The sequence below is a fragment of the Lissotriton vulgaris genome, chromosome 1_1 (assembly GCF_964263255.1).
Source record: "Lissotriton vulgaris chromosome 1_1, aLisVul1.2, whole genome shotgun sequence".
In the NCBI taxonomy this organism is placed as follows: domain Eukaryota; kingdom Metazoa; phylum Chordata; class Amphibia; order Caudata; family Salamandridae; genus Lissotriton; species Lissotriton vulgaris.
In genome coordinates, this window is record NC_141685.1 from 989,341,741 (window position 1) to 989,356,148 (window position 14,408).

The 14,408-nt window shown below is 44.5% G+C and overlaps 1 protein-coding gene across 2 annotated transcripts in view; it reads left to right on the forward strand.

Annotated features, from left to right (window-relative positions):
* Positions 1–14,408, forward strand: part of AKAP8 (A-kinase anchoring protein 8) — an 895,754-nt gene that overhangs the window by 550,669 nt on the left and 330,677 nt on the right. The gene's annotated exons all lie outside the window — the stretch shown is intronic.

Consider the following 14,408-nt stretch of genomic DNA (forward strand, 5'->3'; position numbering starts at 1 on the left):
TCTCATTCAGAAACAGTTCTATATAGTCACTCATACATATACTCGCTCATCATATGTAGTGATACACATTTACATCCTGTTACACACCAACAGTCATCCAAAAGTTACTCACACATGCAAATAAACTATTGAACATCCATTTATTTGCATATACAGCTATACACACACTAGTACATTACTTCTAAGGAAACTTACACATACTTACTCTCTTAAACAATCACTTATAGAAACACATACTTATTTAAACAGGAACTCTTTCAATCTCTCACTCTCGCATTTACTCACTTATATACATCAATACTCACATATACTAGATTAAAACATATGTAGTTACTCATAAACACACTAGTGAGGCAGGCATTCACTCACTAACACACACATATTCACACTCATCCACCCATACAGTCCTGCACATACGCTGTCTTAAAAACACATACAAACAGTGAGTCAGTCACCAACCCATGCATCCACTTATACACAAAGTGAAACACTGATACATATATTTAAAATATTTAAAAATTACTCGCTAATATATGTATTTACTAAGATACACTTTATAAGCCAGTTAACCAATCAATATTTTATTAAAAATAAACATCCATTTACACACTTATTTAAACATTTATTCGTCCATCGACCTTTACAAATACATATATAAAACATATTTATATTTCAGAAAGACACACATTCACTGGATGGTGTCATCAGTGATGTCATGAGTGATATCACTGACCATGTCATGAGTGATGTAATATGTGACGTCATCAGCAGTGCATTGCAGGCGCGCAAGTTATAGTGAGTCCAACTAACTATAACGTGGGAATTTCAATGGTTTTATGTCAGTAAAATTTCCAGCTTACTATAACTGGTGTGAAACCTATGTTTTTTTCAGGGAATTTAATAGGTTTTTTAAATGCTAATTACTAAGTATAACTGGTGTGAAACCTATGGTTTTTTCAGTGAATATATATATATATATATATATATCTATATATATATATATATATATATATATATATATATCTATATCGAAAAATCCCTCAAAAGAAGAAATCAGAGGCCAGAAGGGATATCAGGGCAGGTAACACGCTTTATTCCAATTGTCCCAGTGGAGGCGAATGCATTTCGGCAAAACTGCCTTCCTCAGCGCCCTGCACTGTAGCGAGTCCTTCTCCAATTGACTCAATCCTGTTTGAAATACATGCTCGCACCCTAATCTCCTCCCCCTAATGCTGTCAGCACACCTGTGGAAGCTCATGGTGAATACGTTGAACTTCATGTCCCAGAAAGCACTGTATCGGCAAAATTGAGTTGGTGGCGTGGGAGAGTGAGTAAAGACAGTAGGTCGGTGCTTGCCTGCAGGTGAGTGGTGATGGGAACCTCAGAGCAAGAAGTCGTCCACGGCTGCTGTCCTGAGTCCCCTCGTACTGCCACAGCCAGTCCTCACAGGTCCGCGATTGAGCAGGGGCTGTCAAAATGGAGACATCACGCCCAATAGAGATAAAATACCTCAGTCCACCCATACCAGCCTGTAGTTCCTGGCGGACTCCGAACATATCGATTCCTCGATCCCAATGACGCTGAGAGCAGCGTGGTGCCAGTATAAGTTCGGGTCACTTAGTGTAGCAAGGTCCTTTGTGCTGCGCCCCTGGCAAGCGCAGTAAACATGGCGAAAAATCCCTCAAAAGAAGAGGGCAGAGAGGGATTTCAGGGCAGGTAACACGCTTTATTTGCAAGCTCCAAGAAATAACGACCAGCACTCGCGGGGGGTTAAATCCTCCAGTCGGATTTATTTAGCACAAAAAATAAAGCACATACGCGTTTCAGCGGTACACCTTCGTCAGTGTAAGGCGGCCGCCATGACGCTAAGCATTTAAATACAAAAAGAAAAGAATACTGCGATCACGTGGGCAATGTCACCACTAAACGCCATCTTAATGTCAGGCATGGCGTAAATTTGTTAAAACACTAAATTCTGAATGACACAAATAATAATTTCATGTAATTCATTGACCATTCTACACAGTTTAAGCCATGATAATTATACAGGCAATTTAGGTAATATGGAAAAAGAAACATAAATAGACACTCCCAAAATGCATGTGGGACATTAACTGTCAGTCTCGCACTATTTACAAATTCATACTGCTGTCGTTCCGTATTTCTGTACAATTCTGTTAGGATCTAGCAATCTCTAATGGATATAGTTTCAAATGATACCAACCTGGTTAATGACCAATGTTGGAAATAAAGCTCTATAAGAGCTCACAGTGAAATGAGGTTACAATTCATTATAGCTAGATGGAACACTTAATAAAGTCCTATATGGGCATTTAGAAAAAGAGGAACGGAAACAACTCATATTTACACAGAATCAAGTGCGACAAACCCAACAGATAAATAATCAATAAATTGTAAGGGTTAGTAGTGGTCCAAAAAACAGGTGACTAAAAATCCTAAATTATGCAAAATTAATAAGAAACAAAAGCTCTGATGCCAGTGCAATATTTACAAGTGAACCCTAAGTTCCTCCCCCCATGTTGAGTCCCAAAGGGGTTTTGTTGGCCAGGTCAATGATATAACGAGACTCAAGTCTCCTCAAACATTTCTCTCTATCACCGCCACGCGGGTCCCTGGCAACATGATCTAAGCAGAAGTACTGCAAGAGTCTACGATTGCTGTCATGGTGTAGTTGGAAATGTCGTGCTACGGGGTAATTCACATCTTTATTCTGTATGGCCCTCTGGTGTTCTAATATGCGCATCTTGGCAGGATTAATCGTGCTGCCCACATACCTAAGGCCACAAGGGCAGCTTAGGCAGTAGACAACAAAAGGTGTGAGGCAGTTCATAAATTTCTTGATTTTAATGGGCTCTACTCTTCCTGGTATGGAATAAGTTGTGAACTTCTTGCTATCCGCACAGGCTTTGCATTTGCTGCATGGGTAGAAGCCTGTAAGTCCCTGAATGCCTTTACTGATAGGTGGTAAATGGCTTTGGACTAAATGGTCTTTGAGTGATCTGGTCTTACGGAAAGTCATGGTTGGATAAGAAGAGATATCCCGGCCAATGATAGGGTCTGATTTCAATATACTCCAATTAGAGTACATGATTTTCTTAAGACTCTTGGCTGCATTGGAGAAGTTGGTAATGAGTCTAAGGTTGTTATTGCCTGTAATGTTCTTCTGAGGGGATTCCTTAATGAGCTCTGTCCTGCTAACAGTCTCTACCTTTTTCCATGCCTCCTTCAACACTTTCTCCTTGTAGCCACGCTCTCTGAATCTTTTGAGACAATCTGTGCCTGCTTCTACGAAATTCTCAGGTCTGGAGCTGTTTCTTTTTTTACGCAGAAGTTCCCCATAGGGGATACTGTTTTTTAGATTGCTCGGGTGGTTACTGCGTGCATGAAGCACTGATTTACCCGCTGTGGGTTTTCTAAACAGTGACGTCTGCATACGTCCATCGGTTATGAAAACCCTAACATCTAGGTAAGTGACTTCACTCGCAATAATCTCCCCAGAGAACCTCAAATTCAATGTATTGCTGTTAAGATACTTGATGTAATCCAAAACTGATTCCTCGTTTGCGAGGCTCATGACCTGACCACCTTCCCCTCGCCGTTCACACCCATAGTGGGTAACCCGGACTTCTCCCCAGGGATGGAGCCGGGAGCCTTCTCCCATTGGGTGAGCGCGGGCTGTAGGGCGCTTTTCCAGATCTATGGGCCGGAAGGCGTGATTCCTTTTCAACAACTTCGGCAGGAATTCGGCCTGACGGAGATGGACAGACTGCGATATATGCAGGTCCGACACTGGGCTCTCCATCCCCAGGTGCGCGACACCGCTGCTCGCCAAATCACACCGTATGAGCGGTGGTTGGTGACTCGGACCTCGGATGCCAAGCTGATTACCGATTTGTATAAATTCCTTCAGCCCCCGACGTTCCACTATTATAACCCGGGGAGGGAGCGCTGGCACAGAGAATTGGGTAGGACACTCAGCCATAAGGAGTGGGACAAAATTGCATATCGGGCGCTGCACTCAGCATATCACACGGGACTTACGGAGACCTTTACTAAGGTGTCTACTTACTGGTACTACACCCCGGAGAGGCTGTATGAAATGCATAGACACACTGACAAGGGGTGCTGGCGGGGATGCGGACAGGAGGGTACCCTCTCACACATTCTTTGGGCTTGCCCGGTGCTGACCGCTTATTGAAGGAGGTTTTGGATGAGGTGGACAAGCACTTTGAGATTGAGCTGCCGCGCTTCCCAGGGTATGTTGTGCTAGGCCTTCCCAATGATCTAATGTATCCGTTGAAGTCCCGCAGGGGTAGACAGATTGCAATTGCGCTGGGCTCAGCGGTCCAGAACATTCTTGTCCACTGGCGCACCACCACTGTCCCCTCCATTACGGGTTGGTTGCATAGGCTCTGGCAGGTGTTGGGAATGGAGAAGATGTCGCTCACGGTGGCTGGGGATGTAGATCAATTTGAGGAGCTATGGCAACCCTTCCTAGCACTACTGTCCACGGAATTCCGGGAGCTCACCTGCCCAAGGTACCTTCGACTTCTTAAGCTGACGCCACCGACGACCCCGGTGGATTAGACTGCACGGGGGACAGGATCTTAGGGGATGGGGTGTGGGCTGATTGGGGCGGGTTATCCTAGTACGGGGCCATTGGATGGGGGAGTTGGGGTGTTGTTTTCTTTCTCTCTTTTTTATTGGGGGTGGGGGGATCGGAGGGACTGGGTTGTGCTTTGATGAGTCGCTGATGGCTATCCGCGCTCGGCTTAGATGGGGTGTTGAGGTGCATGCGAGGGTCACACGGATTGCTTATTTGCCTCACATTTGCTGTATTTTTCTTCTGGACCACCAGACTACTTTTCGCCAACGCTCCTGAGATGCACTTCTTCCTTTACTGTGCTGTATGTAACCTTAACCTCCTATTCCCCTCCCCCATGTTTTTTTGTCTTAATAAAAATGCTTTAAACCTAAAACTGATTCCTCACTTGCTCGCCAGACTATAAAGAGATCGTCAATGGATCGTCTCCACAAAATGGTTTTTTCAACCCAGTGATCACAGGAGTCCGACCAGGCAGCCCGCTTCTCCCACCAGCCAACGAACAAGTTCTCGTAGCTGGGGGCGAAGCAGGCTCCCATGGCCGTCCCACTTTTTTGCCTGTATATCTGCTCCTGAAATATAAAAATTTTGTTAAACAGGCAAAATTGCAGCAATTCAATCAACATTTCACTGTGGTGGATGAATCTCAATGGTCGTTGTTTTAAAATCTGGTGAATTGCGTCTATGCCTTGATCATGCGAAATGCTAGTGTATAGACTAGCTATGTCTAGAGTGACCATAAGGAAATCAGACTCCCATGGGCTCCTTTCGATGTAACGCAGGAAGTCTTTAGTGTCTCTGGTGTAGGAGGGAAGTTCCTCGACAAATGGGAAAAGATAAAAATCGATGAATCGTGACATTTTCTCAAGTAGCCCACCAATGGAGGAGATTATCGGACGCCCAGGTGGTTTCTCTGCATCTTTGTGCACCTTCGGCAGGTGGTAGAAGGTCGGTAATCTTGGGTACGAGACCTCTAGAAATTTGTACTCCTGCTGCGAAAGCATTCCTCTGTTGTGCCATTTGAGGATCAATTTCTCATAATTAATGATGCTGTCCAAGTATTCTTTCATGGATATATATATTTATATATATCTTGACACCTTCCCCGACTGGGAAAGAAATGAGTCGCACTGCATCACAATTTTCATTATTTATTCAAGGCTTTAGGTTAAAGTTCTTGTCCCAATGCATTTCGGCCACAATCCACTCGGCCTTCTTCGGGGGAAATAATCTTCAGACACCAAACGGCTTCAGCTTTGGAGACCAGGTGATTGTTAATTCCTTTTAAGCATTCCCTCTAGTGGGTGTTACAATGTTAGCATCTTGCAGGCTTTTCTGGTATCCGTAGGCTGCATACCATTTAAAGGGATGATGTCTGTTTTTGCCTTGAAGTAATTTCACGATACTCCCCGCATGCCTCTTTCATGCGTGATAGGGACTTTTACCAGAATCCAGTTTCTGGTGGCGGCCACTGCCCTGTAGCTTTTCTGCTGCTTACACAAATGTCCTTTTTCGGGCAGGTCTGGCGCTCTTCAAAAGGTGTGTGACTCCGCGGCTGGACAACGCCGTAAATAACATCTTGACACCTTCCCCGACTGGGAAAGAAATGAGTCGCACTGCATCGCAATTTTCATTATTTATTCAAGGCTTTAGGTTAAAGTTCTTGTCCCAATGCATTTCGGCCACAATCCACTCGGCCTTCTTCGGGGGAAATAATCTTCTGACACCAAACGGCTTCAGCTTTGGAGACCAGGTGATTGTTAATTCCTTTTAAGCATTCCCTGTAGTGGACGTTACAATGTTAGCATCTTGCAGGGTTTTCTGGTATCCGTAGGCTGTGTATATGTATGTATATATATATATATATATATATATATATATATATATATATATATATATATATATATATATATATATATATATATATATATATATATATATATATATATATATATATATATATATATATATATATAGTTTTCTCCCTCGAAAGAAGCAGGAACCCAGGGGTCAGTTCAGAGAAGCTTTATTGTGCAAACTTCGGTGACGGCGAATGCATTTCGGGCATTCCCTTCCTCAGCGCCCAACACCGGACCCATGTGACACCGTCACAGTACATCCTGCTGCCTTTGAAGTTGTTAGACTGGGGCCGCTCCTCCCCCATTACTGATCGCGCTCACCTGTTGCAGCCCGTCCATGTCCCTGGACTGCAACACCCAGAATGCCGTGTGGCAGCAAAGCAGGTTGGTGGAAAATACGGGGATGGACAGTAACTTGCGGCACCCCTATAGGTTAGCAGGCACGATGACACACTTTGCCGAAGGTCTGCACGACAAGTCTCTCCTCGAATCCCCCATACTGCCACAGCCACTGTCGTCAGGATTCGATGTGCAGGGACGTGATGCGGTCCGCAAATTGCCCAGGAGAGGTAAATACCTCAGCTGCTCCCTTCCTCCTTCCAACAGGGCGGCGGATACCAGACAGTGTTCAAGCCGAACCAAGGGCGTGTGCCGTGAGGCATGCCAGTTGTGGTCTGGACCCAAGAGCGTGGCAGGGATTTCCTGAACTGCGTTGCTGGCCAACGTAGAAATGTCTGTATGGTTTTCTCCCTCGAAAGAAAGAAGCAGGAACCCAGGGGTCAGTTCAGAGAAGCTTTATTGTGCAAACTTCAACTTCGGTGGCGGCAAATGCATTTCGGGCATTCCCTTCCTCAGCGCCCAACACCGGACCCATGTGACACTGTCACAGTACATCCTGCTGCCTTTGAAGTTGTTAGACTGGGGCCGCTCCTCCCCCATTACTGATCGCGCTCACCTGTTGCAGCCCGTCCGTGTCCCTGGACTGCAACACCCAGAATGCCGTGTGGCAGCAAAGCAGGTTGGTGGAAAATACGGGGATGGACAGTAACTTGCGGCACCCCTATAGGTTAGCAGGCACAATGACACACTTTGCCGAAGGTCTGCACGACAAGTCTCTCCTCGAGTCCCCCATACTGCCACAGCCACTGTCGTCAGGATTCGATGTGCAGGAGCGTGATGCGGTCCGCAAATAGCCCAGGAGAGTTAAATACCTCAGCTGCTCCGTTCCTCCTTCCAACAGGACGGATACCAGACAGTGTTCAAGCCGAACCAAAGGGTGTGCGTGAGGCATGCCAGTTGTGGTCTGGACCCAAGAGTGTGGCAGGGATTTCCTGAACTGCGTTGCTGGCCAACGTAGAAATGTCTGTATGGTTTTCTCCCTCGAAAGAAAGAAGCAGGAACCCAGGGGTCAGTTCGGAGAAGCTTTATTGTGCAAACTTCAACTTCGGTGGCGGCGAATGCATTTCGGGCATTTCCTTCCTCAGCGCCCAACACCGGACCCATGTGACACCGTCACAGTACATCCTGCTGCCTTTGAAGTTGTTAGACTGGGGGCGCTCCTCCCCCATTACTGATCGCGCTCACCTGTTGCAGCCCGTCCATGTCCCTGGACTGCAACACCCAGAATGCTGTGTGGCAGCAAAGCAGGTTGGTGCAAAATACGGGGATGGACAGTAACTTGCGGCACCCCTATAGGTTAGCAGGCACGATGACACACTTTGCCGAAGGTCTGCACGACAAGTCTCTCCTCGAGTCCCCCATACTGCCACAGCCACTGTCGTCAGGATTCGATGTGCAGGGGCGTGATGCGGTCCGCAAATAGCCCAGGAGAGGTAAATACCTCAGCTGCTCCCTTCCTCCTTCCAACAGGGCGGATACCAGACAGTGTTCAAGCCGAACCAAAGGGTGTGCCGTGAGGCATGCCAGTTGTGGTCTGGACCCAAGAGCGTGGCAGAGATTTCCTGAACTGCGTTGCTGGCCAACGTAGAAATGTCTGTATGGTTTTCTCCCTCGAAAGTAAGAAGCAAGAACCCAGGGGTCAGTTCGGAGAAGCTTTATTGTGCAAACTTCAACTTGGGTGGCGGCAAATGCATTTCGGGCATTCCCTTCCTCAGCGCCCAACACCGGACCCATGTGACACTGTCACAGTACATCCTGCTGCCTTTGAAGTTGTTAGACTGGGGCTGCTCCTCCCCCATTACTGATCGCGCTCACCTGTTGCAGCCCGTCCGTGTCCCTGGACTGCAACACCCAGAATGCCGTGTGGCAGCAAAGCAGGTTGGTGGAAAATACGGGGATGGACAGTAACTTGCGGCACCCCTGTAGGTTAGCAGGCACGATGACACACTTTGCCGAAGGTCTGCACGACAAGTCTCTCCTCGAGTCCCCCATACTGCCACAGCCACTGTCGTCAGGATTCGATGTGCAGGGGCGTGATGCTGTCCGCAAATAGCCCAGGAGAGGTAAATACCTCAGCTGCTCCCTTCCTCCTTCCAACAGGGCAGATACCAGACAGTGTTCAAGCCGAACCAAAGGGTGTGCCGTGAGGCATGCCAGTTGTGGTCTGGACCCAAGAGCGTGGCAGGGATTTCCTGAACTGCGTTGCTGGCCAACGTAGAAATGTCTGTATGGTTTTCTCCCTCGAAAGAAAGAAGCAGGAACCCAGGGGTCAGTTTGGTGAAGCTTTATTGTGCAAACTTCAACTTCGGTGGCGGCGAATGCATTTCGGGCATTCTCTTCCTCAGCGCCCAACACCGGACCCATGTGACACCGTCACAGTACATCCTGCTGCCTTTGAAGTTGTTAGACTGGGGCCGCTCCTCCTCCATTACTGATCGCGCTCACCTGTTGCAGCCCGTCCATGTCCCTGGACTGCAACACCCAGAATGCCGTGTGGCAGCAAAGCAGGTTGGTGGAAAATACGGGGATGGACAGTAACTTGCGGCACCCCTATAGGTTAGCAGGCACGATGACACACTTTGCCGAAGGTCTGCACTACAAGTCTCTCCTCGAGTCCCCCATACTGCCACAGCCACTGTCGTCAGGATTCGATGTGCAGGGGCGTGATGCGGTCCGCAAATAGCCCAGGAGAGGTAAATACCTCAGCTGCTCCCTTCCTCCTTCCAACAGGGCGGATACCAGACATATATGTGGGGCACATATTATATAGTGTTTCCGGGGTCCCACGCATACGCCTAAAACATTTTTTTAACAATTGAAGTTTGCTTAATGTTTTAAAAACAATATCTTTTCAAACTAAATTGTACCAGCATATTGTCATTTTTATCAAATAAAATCCTTCCATATACACATTTTCATTAACTATTTATATGACAAACTACCCTAACCCTCAAACCCTACACTACCCTAAACACTACCCTACACTACACATACACTACTACACTACCCTAAAACACTACCCTACACTTCACAAACACCACTACACTACCCTACACGTCCTCCCCTACCCCCATTCCTAATCCTACACTCTAACACTACCCTGCATGACCCCCCGACACTACCCTAAACCCTAAAACACTAACTTCAACACAACCCTACCCCAAGTCATCCTCTACAATGAAGCACTACCCCACACGACCCCCGACACTACCCTAAACTCTATAACAATACCCTACACACTACCCTAATCCCTAAAACACGACCATACCCCAACCCCCAGTCCATCCCCTACACTGATCCACTGCCCTTCACAACCCCCTTACACTACCCTAAACCCAAAACACTACCCTCCACTGCACCAACACTACAACACTACCCTAACCCTAAAACACTACCCCAAGAATGACCCTGCCCCTACCCCCACTCCTGTACGCTACCTACTCTTGAACACTACCCTTCACAACCCCCACTCTACCCTAAACACAATTACACTACTGTACACTACACTACACAAACACAACACTACAACCTTAAGCACTACCCCCCTGCATGACCCTGAAAACTACACAGCCCCACTTACCTCTCTCTCCTCGTGGTCCCTCTCGTCTCGCCTGGTTCCTCTCTGCTCCTGCTTCCTGCCTCATCTGGAAACCGGTATCTGAAGATTGGCTTTTATGCACAATATGGTATCTCTTTATACCTCGATACCACACTCAACCGACCTCGAGGCAGTAGAATGGGCTTTACTTAGGCAACAGGATTTTGACACCTCTAAAAGCTTCATTGTAGAACTACTTGATGTTTGTTTACAGCACAGTTACTTTGAATGGAATAAAGAATATTTTTTCCACTAAACAGAACAACAATGTAGTTTCCCGGTGCACCGGCTTATGTGAATACGTTTATGGGTAAATTTCAGCACAATCATATTCTGACAAATCCAATCTAAAAAGAGGGACTAGTAATCCTCCGGAGATTCGTTGATGACATATTTTTGTTCTGGAAAAATTCAGAAGAATCACTGATTGAAAATATTGGGATATTAAATTCAAAGGATCCCAGGATACAATTTACACACACCATTCAGTAAAGTAGACTAGCGTTTTTAGACGTGTAGATCAAATCATCACACAGCTGTTTAAAAAGCCCACTGAGAAGAACAATTCATTGTGTTTGGAAGTTTTCATCTACCATCACTTATCCAACACTTCCTAGTATCTCAATTTCTTAGAACTCGTAGAATGTCATCTGAAATTAACACATGCAAGGAGATCCTGGAAACACGAAAATGAATTACATGGCCAAAGGATATCCAGAAGAATTACTGGACCAACACATTGACCGGGCCTTAGTTGCCCGTAGAGAAGATCTTCTACAGAAGAAACCCAAAATGTAGTCTTTGTGTCGAAGTACTCTACAGCTTCCAGATGGATTAATAAAAAGAGTATCTGCAAACGTTGGGAATTACTGGAATCAGAATCCGATTTTAACTATTTGTTTCATGATAAGCCACTGTTTGCATATACGAGAGCACGGAATCTAAAATACCTTTTATCAACTAAAAAAAGAAAAAGATCACCTGCGGTCAAGGCAGAATCAAAAAAATGTTGGAACTGTATTCACTGTTACAATGCCATGCCTGGAGAAATACTATTGCATCCAAGAACTGGAGAACCCATTAGATTAACTCAAATGACAGATTGCAATTCCCAAAATCTTGTTCACTCCATAAAATGTCCTTGTGGGCTATTATACGTCGGGAAAACCGAGAAAAAATGCGTTTATCGGAGCACAAAAGTAAAATTAGAAATAAAAACATCAACTCCAGCCTTGCCGTACATTGGGAACAGAATCGCCATGCCATTGCGCAATTTAAGTTCCAAATTAATGAGCAAGTGCCTATTTGCCAAGGCACAGATAATTAAAAAAAAAATCCTGAAGCGTGAGGCATTTTGGATAAAAAAAAGTCGAATACCGTAGTACATTATGGGCTCGATGACAGATTTGAAATGGCCGGCTTTCTTTAATCAAGGATTCAGTGGAGTGACGCGAGCATAACGAGAATTTAAAAACATCCCTTATATACCCCACGCAGACAAAAGATTTTTGTTAAGTAACATGGTATCATCTATGAAAGTTCACGTGACGCAATTAGATTCTCAATGTGTAAATAGCTACTAGGGACAGTTCAATATGTCAGACAGTGATATGAGTAACTTAAGCATTGTTGCAAGAAGTTTCATGTAATCCTCGATGCGTAAAAAGTATTTATGTAAATGACTATGGTGTGAGTTACATCATGTTTTAAGCTCGGTACTGATATATTTATTCACACCACCTGTTTTCTGAGCAATGGCACATCTTTTGAGCACTTTTGGAGCATCCACATACTAATCAACATCTAATGTATTCTAGGTAATAGTACCCTCTCTTCAGCTATATGTACCTTTCATTAAGCATTTCACCATTTTAAGATGACGCTCGTTTAGCGGTTAAGGATCGTAAAATACCTGGTTTATTTAAAAAAATAAATGGTGTTATATTAGGGGTATATAGGTAGGAGAGCATAATCTTATAAATTGTCCTGCTTGATGGTTGTTACCATTGTATTGATGATCGGGTTGAACGGATTCCGGTGATTAGACGGTTCTGTTATGCTCTTGGCGTAATGGTGGCTATTTTATCCTAACCATTATAAACAATTGGGTATTCCCAAATGGTCCCTGGGTATAGGTTATTATAAAGAAACAATGGTCCTGGACCAATTATTCAAGAAAGAGTTAGATTAACAGAATTATCAACTTATTTGAGCTTACATTAATCAGCTCATAAACGTCTGTAAATCGTGAAATAGGGGATAGCGTTGACGTTTCGATCTGGCTTATCAGCAACCGAGGGACTATAATACCTCAGCCATGCAGATCTTCATCAGGACAAGGGGACAGGTGAAGTGACCCTCATCAATCTTGCAATGCTCAATTGGAGTCCAAAACCTAGTTACACCAATGTCCGTAAAGTGGCAAAAGCCAACCAAGGAAAAATCCCGTTATTCAGTAGAAACCATGACGGTGGTGCCCAGACCAACCATGGGACGTAATATTCAGGCCTGTGTGTGTGGCAAGAGTTTGCTGAACGAATCAGGCAATCCGGGGCACAGCATAATTTATACGACTGAAGACGATCTGATCGACGTCCTTGCTCTATGGCGATGGAGTAAGGACGTTGATCAGATCGTCTCTTATTGAATTCTTTTTGCAGATAATTTAATTGTTTTCTATTAGCCCTTTCACTACCCTTATGATGTATAAATATATCATAAAATACATAGAAACCGCTAACGATGAAAGGACTACAATGTGCTGGTGCATACTGTCATTGGGAAAGATATTCCAGTGCTTATAAATTTGGTGGTGTTTCCATGATGGAATGCATTTTAATGTTCATAAGCACTAACTGCCTCAGCCTCTCTGCGTGATGTAAGAACCCTTGGTTTGGAGAGCGATAGAAGGATTGATAACAAATTTGTTCTTAAATTGCAGCTATGCAGGGACCTGTTTGCTGAGGGATTGTCATTGCAAGTAATAGTATAAACTTCACATCTTCACGGTTTACAGTTTGCCAGTTCAAATTCTGCCAAAATGTATTAGGTAAAAGACCCCAGAAATATCCAAATATGCAGACTTTGGTGTAGAAATCACTGAAATCTGCAATTGTAGGCACAAACTCATCATTGCTGCTATTTATTGGACATGGTGAATTCCGAACCCCCTGGTTTGGTTATTTGATTTCATTGGGTGCGATAAATAACACCAAATCTTGCAGGCCCGTTAAAATCGAGCCCTTATCATTCATGAATTGAATGTCGATTCCCACGATGTAGGACTATGGTTACAGGTAAGCAACTTCTCCACCAGGAGGCATCTTTATTATTATGCATATACATTAAGGGAGTTGACCTTTGTGTTGGATGTGATAACCTGCAAATAGGAAGAGATATCCAGTATTCATTAGTTCATTAAAGATTCACATAATAGAAAACAAGGTTGATAGAAAGGTAACCTTCCCTTCTGAAAGATATTTCATTCATTATACCGATTGAAGATTCTTCACTTTGTAAAGGGGTTCCCTAATAGTTTTCATAATTTGGATTGGTTATTATGGCTTGAGGCATGCTTAAAACAAAGCGTAGGTTTTCTTACCTTATGACTTCACAGCAAAGCAATCCATGCATGTAGGGTGTTGTAAGTTCTTTCAATGCAGGTTAAGTTTTACCTCAGTTTAGTGGGCATGTTGGGTTTCAGTGCTCTCGGAAGCCTTTCTTTGAATTGATAAATTAGATTTCAGTGAAATAAAATCTTTTTTAAGCAACCAAAGTTGGAACTGGGTTCTTAATTATAAGTTGTAAACTCCACAGCACAAGATCTTGGAAATCAAATCCATTGTGTGCTTTGTTGAAGGTGTGGAACGCTTTGTACAGTAACTTCCTGTCGCAATGGGAATGGGATTGTGGAGTGAATGCAGTTTAA